We start from the raw sequence: 14,612 nt of genomic DNA, 5'->3' as shown, positions 1-14,612 counted from the left end.
CTTAGTAGTATAAACCCTCCTTAAGCTAATCATACCATGTAAGTAATGTCTGTAATATTTGTCGCATGTATTTCACCCCCGAAGTATAAAACTGAAAACAGTAAAGAAAAAAGGGGGACATGAACTCACAGTATTGCGTCTTCAGTATGTGTAACCCAAGTCTCCTCAGCCAACACGACTACCTACAGTGTACTAACGTCTATTAGACGAACGGGTCGTGCTTTGTCTTAGTATTTGTGTTGTTGAGTTACGTTCTGATATTATTCCAAGTTATAATGATTTTATTTAGTTTTGGAATAATTGTTTATTCAATATCTCTGTATTAATACTTCTCAAGTATTTTAACTTCGTATATTCTTTCCCAAGGAAGGGGGTATTTATACATGTACGCTTTATAATTCCGAAAAATATATTTTAAGTCCCACTTAGAAAATATATTTTAATCACTTGTCTAAAACATTTTAATTCCAACATATATATATATTTTTTCCCAAAAATATTATATTTTACCTCATACACTTTCCAAAGTAATACTTTATCAAAATATACGTATGAGAGTATTTTCCGAAATATACATAAGTTACGTTTTAGCGTGTCGTAAAGCAACAATACTTGTGTAACTTAAATATTTATTTTGTGAGAGCGTTGGTATTATTTTGGAGTCATAATTTCATGGTATTTTCAAGTTATATTATTTTTACCCTAAAAATAATATATCTAGTGCACAGAATAACAAACAATCACACAAGCGTTTTCGTATAAAATATATATTCTAAATATACATTTATCAAATCTTATTTACGAAAATCCACCTCCGGTACTTGGTAATTTTGAAATAAAAATGATGGCGAAGTTTATTTAGAAAAATAAAGTTAAAAATAAATTTGCAAACTCTTGTTAAAAAAATATTTCTAACTGTTGAAATTCTAGAAAAATTTGCCAGAGTTTTCTTTGTAAATGGAGGCGTCCATGCTTACTAGCATATCATTTTCTTTTGTAAAATCATTCAACAATTTTCAATCAACAATATACAAAGCTCTAATTACCAATCTTGACAAAAATAAGCATAAACCATAAACTTATGAACTTGGAAAATTTACAAAAACATGTAGTAACTTACTAGTATACTTAGTAAGTCTTGTTACCTTTAAAAATGTGATTAGTTTCTTAAAAACTTTATTTTTAAAGGGTTCGTATTTTCACAACTTATAGTCAAAATTTCTAAAAATATTTCTTTATGAAATTCCTTTTTACACAAGTGTTTCTACACTTGTTTACCCACTAAAAATATGATTAGTTTATGTAAGATCCATTTCTTAATAAAACTCATGTCTTTCACTTGGTTCTTTCGAAAAACCACTCGTAGATCTTTAGATCTACAAGTTTACAACCCATTTGATCTTTATTTTTCAAGAAAACATGTATGTCTTTCACTTGGTTTCTTTATCAATATAACATTACTTCATCTCTAGTTAGTTTATACTTCAAGACTTTTATTATGTTCTTTAGAGTTCTTAACATTTCACCATTCTTTTTGCTATTAACCAACAAAAATATGAACAAGATGAAGATCTAAGGCACTTACTACTAGCACAAGGCTAGGGGAGTTCAAGAGCACAAAAGTGGTGGATAAAAGAAAACTAGAGCGGTCCTTGAGCTTCCAAACACACCGAGCTGACTTGTATGATCACCTTCACCTTTGGATGCCCTTGGAATGATTTAAGAAGCTTGAAGGATAGTGGTGGTGTGTGTGCTTGTGTTCGGCCGAACCCATAAGGAGAGAGAGAGATGAGTGAAGTTTGTTGATTGTGAAGATGAAGATGAATGTGTGACCCTTGTGCCTTCTTATAATCCCATCTTCACTTTTAACCATTGTGTATAATGTTCTAATATCCAACAACATGATCCATTTTAATATTCAACTAAATCCATGGGTGGGGACACCTATGGTGACCGTTTCCGGGGGGGGGGGGGTATAGGGTTGTGTTTCAATGGGTGATTACAAGTTCTAGTTAGAAACCAAGTGATATAGTTAGTGTCTTACGTGTGTTATTAATTATATAGTGTCTTAGGGTGTTCGGGGAGCCTAACTAGCTCAGAAAAATAAAAACAATGTGTTTGGCAATATTTTTATGTTCCGGGTAAAGTCCGGTTGTTCGGTTGGGTGTTGTCCGTTAAAGTGCTAAATTAATCCATAAAGTGTCTTTTATGTTACTTTTTGTGACACATTTAATTTCCAACGCTTTGGAAAGTATCTAGGACTATTTTGCGCAGTTTTTGCACATTACTAGCATTGTTAAATGTTGAATTTTGTTATTTAGTGCAGAATTCTGCATTTAAAGTATGTTTTAAGGACTTCCCGGCACTATAGCTATCACCTAGTGACACAGTTTTATGGTTCTCACTCCCCTACATTCCCTACTAGTGTAGTATTCTATCTCTAGCTCACACTGGCCTCAAAAACATTGCTTGTCTAGGTGCTGGCATTATCAGCATGTTTCTGGGTTATCCGCTCACTGTGCTAACTGTGCTTTGTGCATCAAGTTTGTCACTAATGTTTGTGTGAAATAAATGGAGTGACAATGTAAAATGTGATGCATATGTATGTATGTAACAGAAAACAGAAAGCAGTTTAATCACAGTTTAAATTAAGCACAGTCATTAAGCACAAATTAAATATTAATTAATTGTACGGATACCTGTAAATGTGAGGGTTGTCACATTCTCCCCCTGTTAAGAAAATTTCGTCCTCGAAATTTGTACTACCTTAACTCCTTATGGTTACGTCACACGTGTGTGTATATGAATAATACCAAGGAAAATAATCACTAAACCGCATTAAACCTTACTCACCTCGGTGAGCCCAAGAATATATAACAATCCGAATCCTATGGTTAAAAGGTATGTACTTTTGGCCTTTGATGACAAAGGTACAAGACGTAATTGACATATAGTCTAGTGTAATCCAGCTAGCAGGGGGGTTTCGCAAAAGAGGAGTTTTGGCAAATAAGATTCTCAAACCATAGCATCCGCTTTAAGATTTCAAAATCAATAACTCAAATGTAATAGTAAAATGGTCTGCTAAACTACCGAGTAACTGGATGGTAAGATTTTGTGTGTTGACATTCTTAAATTTCGAAAGTACACCGAATGAATTACAAGCGAATCTGGTGTATCATTGTCCTGATCCGTAGTTGCATCAGAAATGTTTAAATGGCAAGTCAAACGAAAGTACGTGTAATTTTGTGTGAAACGGTTGACCCTGGTTAGCACAAGTTACAAGTTTGGAATGACATCACAAGGTGTCGTAGTGACATATCTCAACTATAGTGGTGACTAAACCAGTTCACCGAGTTGGAAATCAAATGAACACGTACCGAAACAAGCCAGAAGATTTGATTTACACAATGTCATAGAGTTTTGAGTTGAATATGGAACTTCAAAGAGCCATTGTTTTCGGTCAAAAGTGAGAAAGCAATAAGTACCGCAAGGCATTCAATCGATCGTAAAAGAATCGTTAGGAGGTACACCGTGATATGAAATCAATCTATGTACCTTTGCCTCAACACACAACTGTGTTGAGACCGATTTCATCGTGATAAACAAGACGGATTTAGGGCAAATTATCAAATAATCAATTAAATCCGTGTACGAAGTGAGTAACCAAATAAGCGCAAGCTTAAATTTTGTGTAAGTATCACCGCGAGGTATCGAAATCAATCAAACGATTTAGTGGAGTCGTAGATCCACGACTCGAAACGAAAGAATCTTTGCAAACTATTTGAATATGATGCCTTCAATACATCATATGACGTCTTAAACTGAATATACGAAGTGGATAAGTTCAAGCAATTGAATTTGGTTATGGCGTAATCTGATAATAAACGTATGTATCGATAAAGGAAATCTCGGCATGGTTGCAAAAGAGCCAACAGTCACAATAACATAGGTCTTTCGAATTCACAAATCGGTAATTAAATTAGCGTCCTAATATTTGAACTTAAATGAAGCGTTTGAAACAAAGTGAAGTCTCACACGTAGCAAATGGTGCATTCGTGACAAATAAGTTTCCAAGAAAAGGGATAATGAGTATCTGCTAAAATGAAGAAATGACCAAGTATCGAAAATTAATGCGATGCAACTACCATTAAGGGGAGTAGAGATGCAAACGTCTACTCGCTAGAAGTAAAAGAATTTCGAGTACTTTCGGTTTGGTCAACGGAACTGGCATATATGTCAGGTTAATGGTGTCTGCTTGAGTTAACAGATGTGGTTCCTAAGTACATGTTTCCTAGATTCTCAGAGTTTCGTATTCAGTGTAGAATCGTCATGTGCATCGTATAGGAGACACCTTTCTTGTGTGCGTTTAAGAACAAGTTATTATCCCACAATAGTCAGGAAATACTGGTTGGATCCTCGCAGTTAGTCAAACAAGTAGTTCGCCAAATCCTTAGCAAGAGTCGCCGACTCTCGTTGGCTAGTTCGTCCGGCTCTTGGTTGTTTAATGTTCATTTGAGAGTCATCGTCCTTTCAAGCAGAACTGGGGTTACCCAAAATGGAAATTTTGGTCTGTTATCTTCCTTCTCTATCCACTAATGAAACTACACTGTCAATCCTTGCATTTCTGAAGGTGTAAGTCTCTAGAGTGCATTTACTACAGACGTGACGCCTGTAATCAAATCGATACGAAATTCGACTTGTCGTTGAGGAGGTATTTCTGGCAAATCTTCGAGGAAGACTTTGGGATATTTCTTTATCACAGGAATGTCTTCGTGTTTTGGTTCTTCGACTCCCCTGTCCTCGACATGAGTCAAGAAAACAACACATTCTCTACGCAACATCCTTTGTGCCTTCAAGCAATTACTAATTTGCAGAGGCGTATCCCGCTTCATGAGTCAAGATTGTTTCTTCGTTCTCCATCGCCGTGCGGATATCAATCTTCTATTGATCCAATCCATCCAACTACCTTGTTGAAGTCTATCAATTCACTGGCAGTAGATCAAGCGTAAACTCACGCTTTCCGGGTTCTATCATGCCGTTTCCAGTTACTTCGTTGGCTTCCACTAGCTTTTCCATTAGCTAGTACTTTCATGTGCGGATTATTTAACTTACTTACTACTAAACCAAGTATTCTCTCAATCCCTAGAGATGCGAAGCTAAAATTTGCAACAGTATCTAGCAGCGCAAATGCATAGCGTTGAGTAATATGGGACGTACCGATATTCATGCTTAAATTCTTGGCGTGCTCCCCTAGCTCTGCTACTGAGCTTTTATCCTTGTGCCTGGTTCTTCTTAGGGCAGTATTTTCTGAAGTGCTTCTTGCTCCCACAGTTAAGACAACCTTCAGCATGTTTTTGTTTGTCACTCGTCCTGCCTTCGTCGTTGTCGTTGTTCCCTTCGTGGTTCTCGCTATCATCTTGACCTTTATTTCCACTTTCAATACCTTGTCTACAAGTCTCCTTGGGATGCCCCCTCTTACCACAGTTATCACATTTTCCATATTTACATCACCCGACATGATAACGTAGACAATTGTCGCATTTAAGTAGGATACCTATGTAGACTTTTCCCTTTTTGGCCTTCTTCTTGTTACTCGCCCGAGTAATCATTTTGAAATTTGCGAGCTTTCTCTTGTTATCTCCAGATGACTCTACAGGAGTCTCCTCTTTCTCTTCCACACTGGGAAATTTTCCTTGTCTAATTGCTTCTTCAGTGAGTGCCACGCTTATGCTGATAGCCTCGGTGATCGTTGAAGGTTTAGATGATGTTACGGGCTTAGAATCTGAGGTGCCAAACCCCCGATGAAACGTTCGATCTTCCTAGATTCTGGTTCCACCAAACGCGATGCAACTTGTGACAATTCGCCAAATCTCTGCACATATTCAGCTATCTTTGGACCTTCCATTTTCAGGTTCCACAATTCAGTTTCCAACTTCTGGACTTCCGCCCTGGAGCAATATCTCTTGCGCATTAGTTCCTTCAGTTCGTCCCACGTCAAAGCATACGCAGTAGTCTCGCCCATTGGCTGAACCTGAAAGTTCCACCATGACAGAGCCCCATTTATTAATAGTCCAGCTACGTACGTGACCTGATGTTCTGGGGCACACTTGCTCAACCGTAAGAAATAATCTGTCTTCTCAACCCAAGGCACGAAGGCTAAGGCACCCCCAGTGTCGTCGAATCCTCGAGGCTTGTGGTTCAAGAACTGCTCGTAGGTGCAGCCGCTGGGTGGGTTATTTCCTGAGGTACCTCCGCCGTGTTCGGAGCGAAGGGCCTCGAGTTGTGCGATGGCTCGTGAGATGCGCTCTTGTAGTTCTGAAACTGCTGTTGTCGGCAGAGGGTTGTTGGTATTGACGTTCCCTGGTATCGACATCTTCTGAGAAGAAGATTGGTTAGGTCAGGTCTTATTCGTTCGGCGAGTGCATATAGTTGTTTAGAGGTCATATGCACATGCACATAATAGGTTACCAACCAATCAAGCAATAGTATAATCATAGTATAACCAAGCAACTTGGTAATTATATTTATAGCAAGTAAGCACGTAGCATTATAATTATAGCACACACACATATAGGTCAATAACGCGTTTATCGAAGTCATAGTGACTGAGCTTTCGTTGGTCATTGGTCACAAAGTATTGTCGCATGCTTAATGATGACTGACTTCTCATTATTCCCCGGGCCACAATTGTATCGTCTTCCAAAATGTATCACATCAACAGGGACACAGGGTCACCCTACCCTTGTCCATTAAATATGTTAGTGTATCAAAGTTACGTAGTCAGATGTGGTCTTCAAAAGTCTCCACATTCTCGGCTTATCATTGATGTCCTACCCAGCTGTATGCAATCCGCATAATCCCGAAACCAACTATACTGGTGACTGAGGTGGTGGAAGAAAGAAAAGTTAACTGTCGACATGCGTGAATTCCTCCTCGAGCTTGTATGTACGTCGAAAGGGGTAACTGCTCTGCTGCTTGGCAGTAAGGATGCGAGCATCAAAACCTGGGAAAGGTGTAATAGCAGCAGGTAAGAGCGCAAAAGGAACCTTGATGAAAGTATACTGGCAATAGGCAGGGTGGAGGACGTGGTGTCAGCTCAAGCTCTAACATTCTGCGACTTATATCCTCAAACTGCAGCTAACGTTACAGGTGTACTTGTCTCGTGTGTAGTCTTCACAAAGTGAGGGATGGTAAGGGTCTAATATCAGCATAGTGTATTATAGGAACCATCGAAATGGCTCGTTCAGCGCGGTAGAGTTGAAAGTAGCGAATGGTGCGGCCTGCGAGGTCATAGTAAATGCTGTTGTGACAAAAGGAATTGTTACGCGGGTGCTGACCTGGAGTACCTTCCCGGGGTGCGGGTATGTTTTGAAAGGAAGCGATAGGCACGTTGGCGCAATGGACGTCGGTCTTCACAAGAGCCACATCAGCGGGTGAAGGTGCAATTACAAACGTCTCTACTGATAGGAAGATCATTGGGTGCAGGTACTGGGTCGGGTATGTGACAACTGGCAAATAACTGGTAATTCCGTACAATCTAATCACTATTTTATTTACATAATCTCATACATTTAGCGTAATTTAATTACGTAACTGTGTCGTATACTGGATAACAGTGTTAGGACAAGAAAACAAAGCTAAAACATATGTTGGTCTTCGTCGTATTGCGAAACCAAGCAAACAATGTCCTAAAAGTGTTGGTAGAAAGTGCTGCGTGCACTATTCACGGTTACACTATTCATGCCAGCAAACTGTGAAATTAGACCGAAACACTGAAAAACGACACTCAGATAACATAACTGAGTCCATTTATATAGGAAAACATTATTATGAAAACACATCTTGCAAAGGAACAAGACTTTCCGGTATAACTCCCTAATCTCAAAAATGTCCATTTCGGCTTAAAATATACCCTTTTTAACCTGTCCGAACCTATAACAAAGCATTTCCGGGACTTCGGAAAAATGTCACTTGATGAAAAACACACTAAGACAATAAGATGATATCAACGGAATGTTCATAATCACAAGTTTCCGGTATTAGATCGCTTTGCGTTAATATAGTTCGTTAGCGAACCGACGAACTAGTAGGCGACGTTTTGTCACGAAACAAGCAAACGAAGAATCTGGCGAACTAGTTAAGCAAAATTTGGAACTCGGAATCACTTCCTACATCGTTCGAATGTGAAATAACATTTTGCGACAACGTCCGTCGGTACGCCACAAAAGTGCCGTAAACCCACCGACGACCGAACAAAAGGCATCCAAGGTATCAAGACAAGATTTCTACTAGTTTAGTGGACTAGTTAATATTAATTTATGTTCCGAATTCCTAATTACCCCTTAATGGTGAAAGATACCCCTAATCACCATACTTTGCTTAATTACCAAAATATCTACTTTTTAATGATTTTTTTTATAAAAATAATTCACATGGTACCCCCCCCGGTCAAATTCGGTCAACAAGTGGGTCCCACCCACTTGATCTTGTTTGAATTTTTGCAAGATTTTGAGTATGGTTATGTAGATAGTTGTTGAAATTATGAACCTACACCATTATTTTACCATAATTGAAGACTTACCATTCCATCATTTCCTATCACAGAAAGTGAAACCAAAACTCCTCTCCACCTCTTCCTAAATCTCGGCCAAAGAAGAAGAGCACAAAACCCACAATAAATGACCATTAAACACCTTAATTACTCACTTTCAAGGGTTTTAAAGGTCATTAATGTAAGGAGAAAACATGGAGCTTCATTAGGATCATTTTGGAGTTTAATCTTCTTCTTATTTTCTTGTCTAGATTGTGCAATATTGTAAGTCTTCTAATCACCATTTTTAAGCTTATTATTATGTCTAGATTATAGAAGTACAAGTTGATTATCTTGAAACCAAAGAAAAATATAACCCAAAAACCCTAATCTCAAAGCTAATAAACACTAAATCTAACCATATTATGTGTTGTTATGTGTAGATTAGTGTAGTTAGTTTGTGTGATCTTGTTATTTATGATGACATTTGTTAATATTAGTGAGTTAAAGTTCATGTTTATGACGATCTTGTGGGTATATTCTTGTAGTATTCAAGATTAGTGTTCATCTCACCATGATGAACATAAATATATGATTTAAACATGGATATGTTTAAATCTTGAAGGATCATCATACTCACTTTCATGAGCTAATTATATAATTTCTAGATTTCATAAAGAAACAAGTGTTTAAATGGATTTAACACTTAATTTTGGAAGTTTATTAAACTTTGTTCTTACAAGTTAAGTTTAATAACTCAATTTTTATGAAATATCACCATAAAAAGTCTAGTAATCAAAGGGGTTAAAGTGTGAAACTTTATTTGAACATATGGCAAAAATGATGTATTTAAAAGTCTAGTAAAAATATAAAATTATTTGTCATAATCAAGTTGTTAGAATACACTTGTTAAGTTCATGGAAATGAGGGTTAAAGTGTATGTTATCTAGTATAAAACGTTGATACATTGAAACTTGATTTGAAAAATTGATTGTGATTACGATTCAAACGAGTTTTTATAACATGGGAAATGTCATAGTTTTAGGGGAAACTATGGCGAATATTTCTAAAAATCTAATCGCGATTAAAGAGGGGATTAATGGGTGATTAACAAGGTTAAACGCGATTAGTGGTCATAAACGTCATTTTGGAAACCCTAATGAGAATATTTAAGTCTTAAATATTCAATAAGTTTTATAGACTTAAACTTATTCTTTTACAAAAATAAATGGTTAAAAATGTAACCATATATGTATATATATATATAATTTTTGATAAAAATTATATTTTTGGAAACTTGTCAAATGCATGTAATATGTGCTATATGTGTATGTATTAGATACCTATAGGATGATCTAAATAAATACGCATACATGTTCCTACATGGTCCAAGAAATGCTAGTAAATCGGACAATTAAATAAAATGGCCGAAATGGAAATACATAACACTTGATGATGACAAATTGGGCGTATCGACATCGTGAACAAGTTACCACAAAGTCGAGTGTAAAATAACATATTTTGGACGTTAAAACGATCACATATATAAGTGACCTATAACAAGAATCCGGAAAATCGAAAACTATAAATGTCACACCCCCAAAATCCACCCGCGGAATATCACCGCTTGGAGGCGTGACGTGACCAGGATCAAGCCATCAATCATATCAAACATAGCATTTAAGTGTAAAAGTAGAAAATGTATTTCATCGTGACATGACTGATGTTCATAACCAAACATTATTTAAGTAGCGGAAACATAATAATGAAAACCCAAAATAAGTTATAAGTTCAAATATTGTCCACGATCCGTATCCCACAACGACCTGCTCCTCCTTGTGCAAGCTCCATTAGTACCTGAGGTCCTGCAAGGCATGCAGCAGAGAGTCAACAGCTAGTTGAGCGAGTTCACAGAAAGTAAATGCGTAATAGTACGTTCAGGAGTATCAGGTGGCTCTACTGGGCCAGTATAGGTTCCTATTGGTGGGGGCTTCCCATGTTATTAATCCACTAGACTGTGCGTAACCATAAGTGTTCTTCATATCCCGAGAACAGTAATACGTACAAGTTTACGTAGGTTTTACGTAAGTATCCTTCACAACCGAGGATAGGGGTACGCGGGGGTTTACGTAGGTTTTACGTAAGTGCCTTACACAACCGAGGCAGTAGTGAGTATCCGTTCACGCAGGTTTTACGTGAGTATCCTTCACGACCGAGGATAGCGAGTAACTTAGTTATACGTAGGTTTTACGTATGTGTCCTGCACAACCGAGGACGATGGTATGGTAGTCTAGTAACAATGTCCGTATGAGTCTATTCAACCTTATCCTTATCAATCCCATTCCCAACACCCCGGGAATCCCATGCCTTGGTAAGAGTGTGAACTCACCTTGGGTTGCTCGGCAGATACACACAAAAAGAGTTTCTTGAACTAAAAGTGGTCAACCACGTCCTAACAGGGTTACCATACAAGTCAGGTTTGGTGTTCAAGTATTGTACGTATGAATCACGCAAGTTAACATGTTAAAAAGCACGTATAGCCCATGGCAAATCACATAGTACACGTTAACATTTTAACAACAATAGTAAAGCACTCATCATGTCTAATTTGTACGATCCGAAAGACATAGTCCACTACACATCGGCCCAATAAGATTTAACAGTCCAATTAGCAGATACGTAAACAAGTCCAGCTACCCGGCCCAGACAATTGGGCCCGTGACAGTGCAAGGCCCAAATCCGTGTGCATGTGTAACTGGTCTCGAGTCGCAACAAGAAGGTCCCGAGTCGCAACGGGACTCGCAACCCTGGTCTCGACTTGCCATGGTCCGGTTTCGAGTCGCAATGGGACTCGCAACCGTGGTTTCGGCTCGTGCTGCTGTGTGTCGGTGTGAGGTCCCGAGTCGCAACGGGACTCGCAACCATGGTTTCGGGTTATGCTGTTGTGGTCTCGAGTCGAGATTGTGAGGTCTCGACTCGCAATCTATGTCGCAACTAGGTGTGTAACTGGTTTCCATAATTCATGCAACAATTATTCCGTGATATCAGCTAACAAGTTTGGCAGTTTCACAATCCGATTAAACAACAATCAAAATCAGAATCAAGCATATTCAATCAGCCCTAATCATCATCTAATCAAGAACAATAACAGTTCAATAGTCTATGTAACATATATTCGGATCATGTGATTTACGAATTCAGGAACTAGCATGCAACCCTAGTACCATGCCTAAGAACATTGTCTATTAATTCACATGAACATGTAGCCGAGATTACCAACATACTCTGATTTACTTAGCACATAAACAGGTTACAATCTAAATCATATAACATAACAACGGGTTACATCTAGCACACTAACCGATTTGCATGAACATGAGCAATAGTATATATGAATCATAACATCAATCGAGCATGAACACAACCATAAACACACTAACCGATTAATGGTAGTAAGAGGGTGATCCGAATAAGAGAATGATCTTCGATTGTCTTGCCTTGTGCCGTCGAGTTTTAGCGAGAGAGAGAGAGAGAGAGCGTTTGGTGTGTGTGTGTTCTTGGTTGCAAAGTTGTGAAAAACTAAAACCCTAAAGATGTGTGTGAACATGTATACGTATGGAATGGAAGTGGGCCGAAACCCCCACTTGGGCTACCTCATGGTCTCGAGTCCAACTACATGGACCGAGTGGGTTTGTGCAATTGAATAGGTGTTGTACAATTGGGCCGTTTATAAACATACACACATTCACAAGCACGTATTAACATAACATTCATATAATCACCAAGTTCACATAAACACGTAACGATACACAAGGTAGGTTCAAGGTACGAGTTGTCACAATAAAAATTACCAAATATTTTTCATAGGAAAAATGAACTTATTTAAAGTTTACAACTTGGTAACATTTTGGTAAAGAAATTGCAAGATTATGTTAATGGACTCATAAAGTTAGAATTAGGCCTATCAAAGCTAGTAATGGACTAGGCCCAAACTCCTTAATACATGGGCTAGGGCCCAATGGCAATATAACATGGGCTCGGCCAAATAACAATATAACATGGGCTCGGCCCAGTAACAATATAACATGGGCTTGGCCCAGTAACAATATAACATGGGCTCGGCCCAATAACAACAAAACATGGGTTAGGCCCAATAACAATAAAACATGGGCTCGGCCCAATGACATGGGCTCGGCCCAATAACATTAAAACATGGTTTAAGTACGATAACATAGATGCCATGGGCTCGGCCCAATGACATGGGCTCGGCCCAATGACATGGGCTCGGCCCAATGACATGAGCAAAGGCTCAATGACATGCGTGCACTGCACGAGGACGTGTGAAGAACGAAGCCGATCACACTTAAGTCAATACACATAGAATACAGGAATGCGCTTATAAATTCAATACGTGTAGAATCTATGTATACATATAACAATCGAGCGAGTAAACTATCAACGCTCTAAAATACAAAGTTGTTCAAAAAATGACAAACGAGAACATAATAAAGAATTCAAGATGAACAACTTGTACGAGGTCCGAAAGACCTAGTGTCTAACGAGATTAGTACACTTGTAGGTTATTGACACGTACGGACGCTCACTTCGATATCATAATACACGGAACGCAAACTTGTGAGTTCATGTCCCTCCTTTCACTGATTTCAATGTTTTGTTTTCAAAAACATCGAGGGGAAATACATGCTAAACTATTGGTATGTTAGTTACGGAGTAGAAGATAACATGATCAATGTGCATAATTAGGATGATAACATTAGTAACCATTAATCACTTAGTGACCAAGGTGCAAAAGGTGTAGATCTATTGGGCTTGAGGCACGCCCCACTCCTAGTTGTTAACCGTGGAGTGCTTTTGTGATCCCAAATGATAACAAAGTGTTCTCGGTTTGGTTATTTACTTATGGTACATTGTCAGGGGCTCGCTACCCACTGATAGATCCTTAACGGACTCCATGAATGAATCAGAACATACCATGATTACAAGATTTCATTTTCATGAATACTACGATTATAGGATTTTATTTTCATGAATACTACGATTACAAGATTTCATTTTCATGAATACTACGGTTACAAGATCTCAATTTCATGAATACTATGAATACAAGATTTCGTTTTCATGAATACTACGATTACGTATGATAACAAAAACTGCATGAACTCGCTCAACTTTTGTTGACTTTTTAAAACTACATGTATTTCAGGAAACAAGTCTTGAGCCGGTGATACATGATTGGATGCAATGATTACCTTTCTTACGTCACACGCAACACGCTTCCTCAACTAGCAGGGTGTGACAAATTGGTATCAGAGCTCCGATTGTAGTGAACCGGGGACAAACTTTTATAAAGTTTGGTCTACAATCACCAAGGGCTCTCACATGAAAACAAAGTTGATAACATTACATAGATGATTTCAAAAAGTATGACAAAATGACAAAAGGTTTTCATTGTGTCACTATAACATGAGGATCTATCACGCAGGCTCAATCATAAGTAACTGATATGGTTCAATACGAGTTTCGTCTATACGGAATAGACTTGAAAACACTAAGGCTTACATGTGAAACATGAGAATAAAAACAACATGAGATTTAGTGATTAATTATATATGTATAATATATTTATATATGTGTTGTATGGAATATTTGCCATGAATGAAAATACCTTCGACTATGAATTCTATTATCACACTTAACTCACTCGATGAGAATGACGACCTCGCGTCTATTACGAAGCCTTGGCGGAAGTGGTCCCTAATTGAGACCCTAAAGCATTGATTCCGTGGAAGATGGTTGCTTCCCTCGGGTAGTATATGTCTAGCTTCGGTTGTGACAATGAGGCGAAGGTGGTAGCCTTGGAAAACAACTCTACTAGTGGGAAGAGGTCCCTGAGATTCATAAAGGTCATGATTGATTACATTCTTGTTAAGGAAAGGAAGATGAGGTATTCATCTTGAAGGTTCCCCTCCAGTGGTTATTATTATGAATTCTTTTTAAACTAATGTTGTGCCCTTTCACGAATAATGACAAGGGGCATTGGCACGTGGACCTGCACGAAGGT

Source organism: Helianthus annuus, chromosome 10 (genome assembly GCF_002127325.2).
Source record: "Helianthus annuus cultivar XRQ/B chromosome 10, HanXRQr2.0-SUNRISE, whole genome shotgun sequence".
NCBI lineage: Eukaryota > Viridiplantae > Streptophyta > Magnoliopsida > Asterales > Asteraceae > Helianthus > Helianthus annuus.
The sequence above is the reverse complement of the archived record's forward strand: the minus strand, read 5'-3'. Positions refer to the sequence as shown.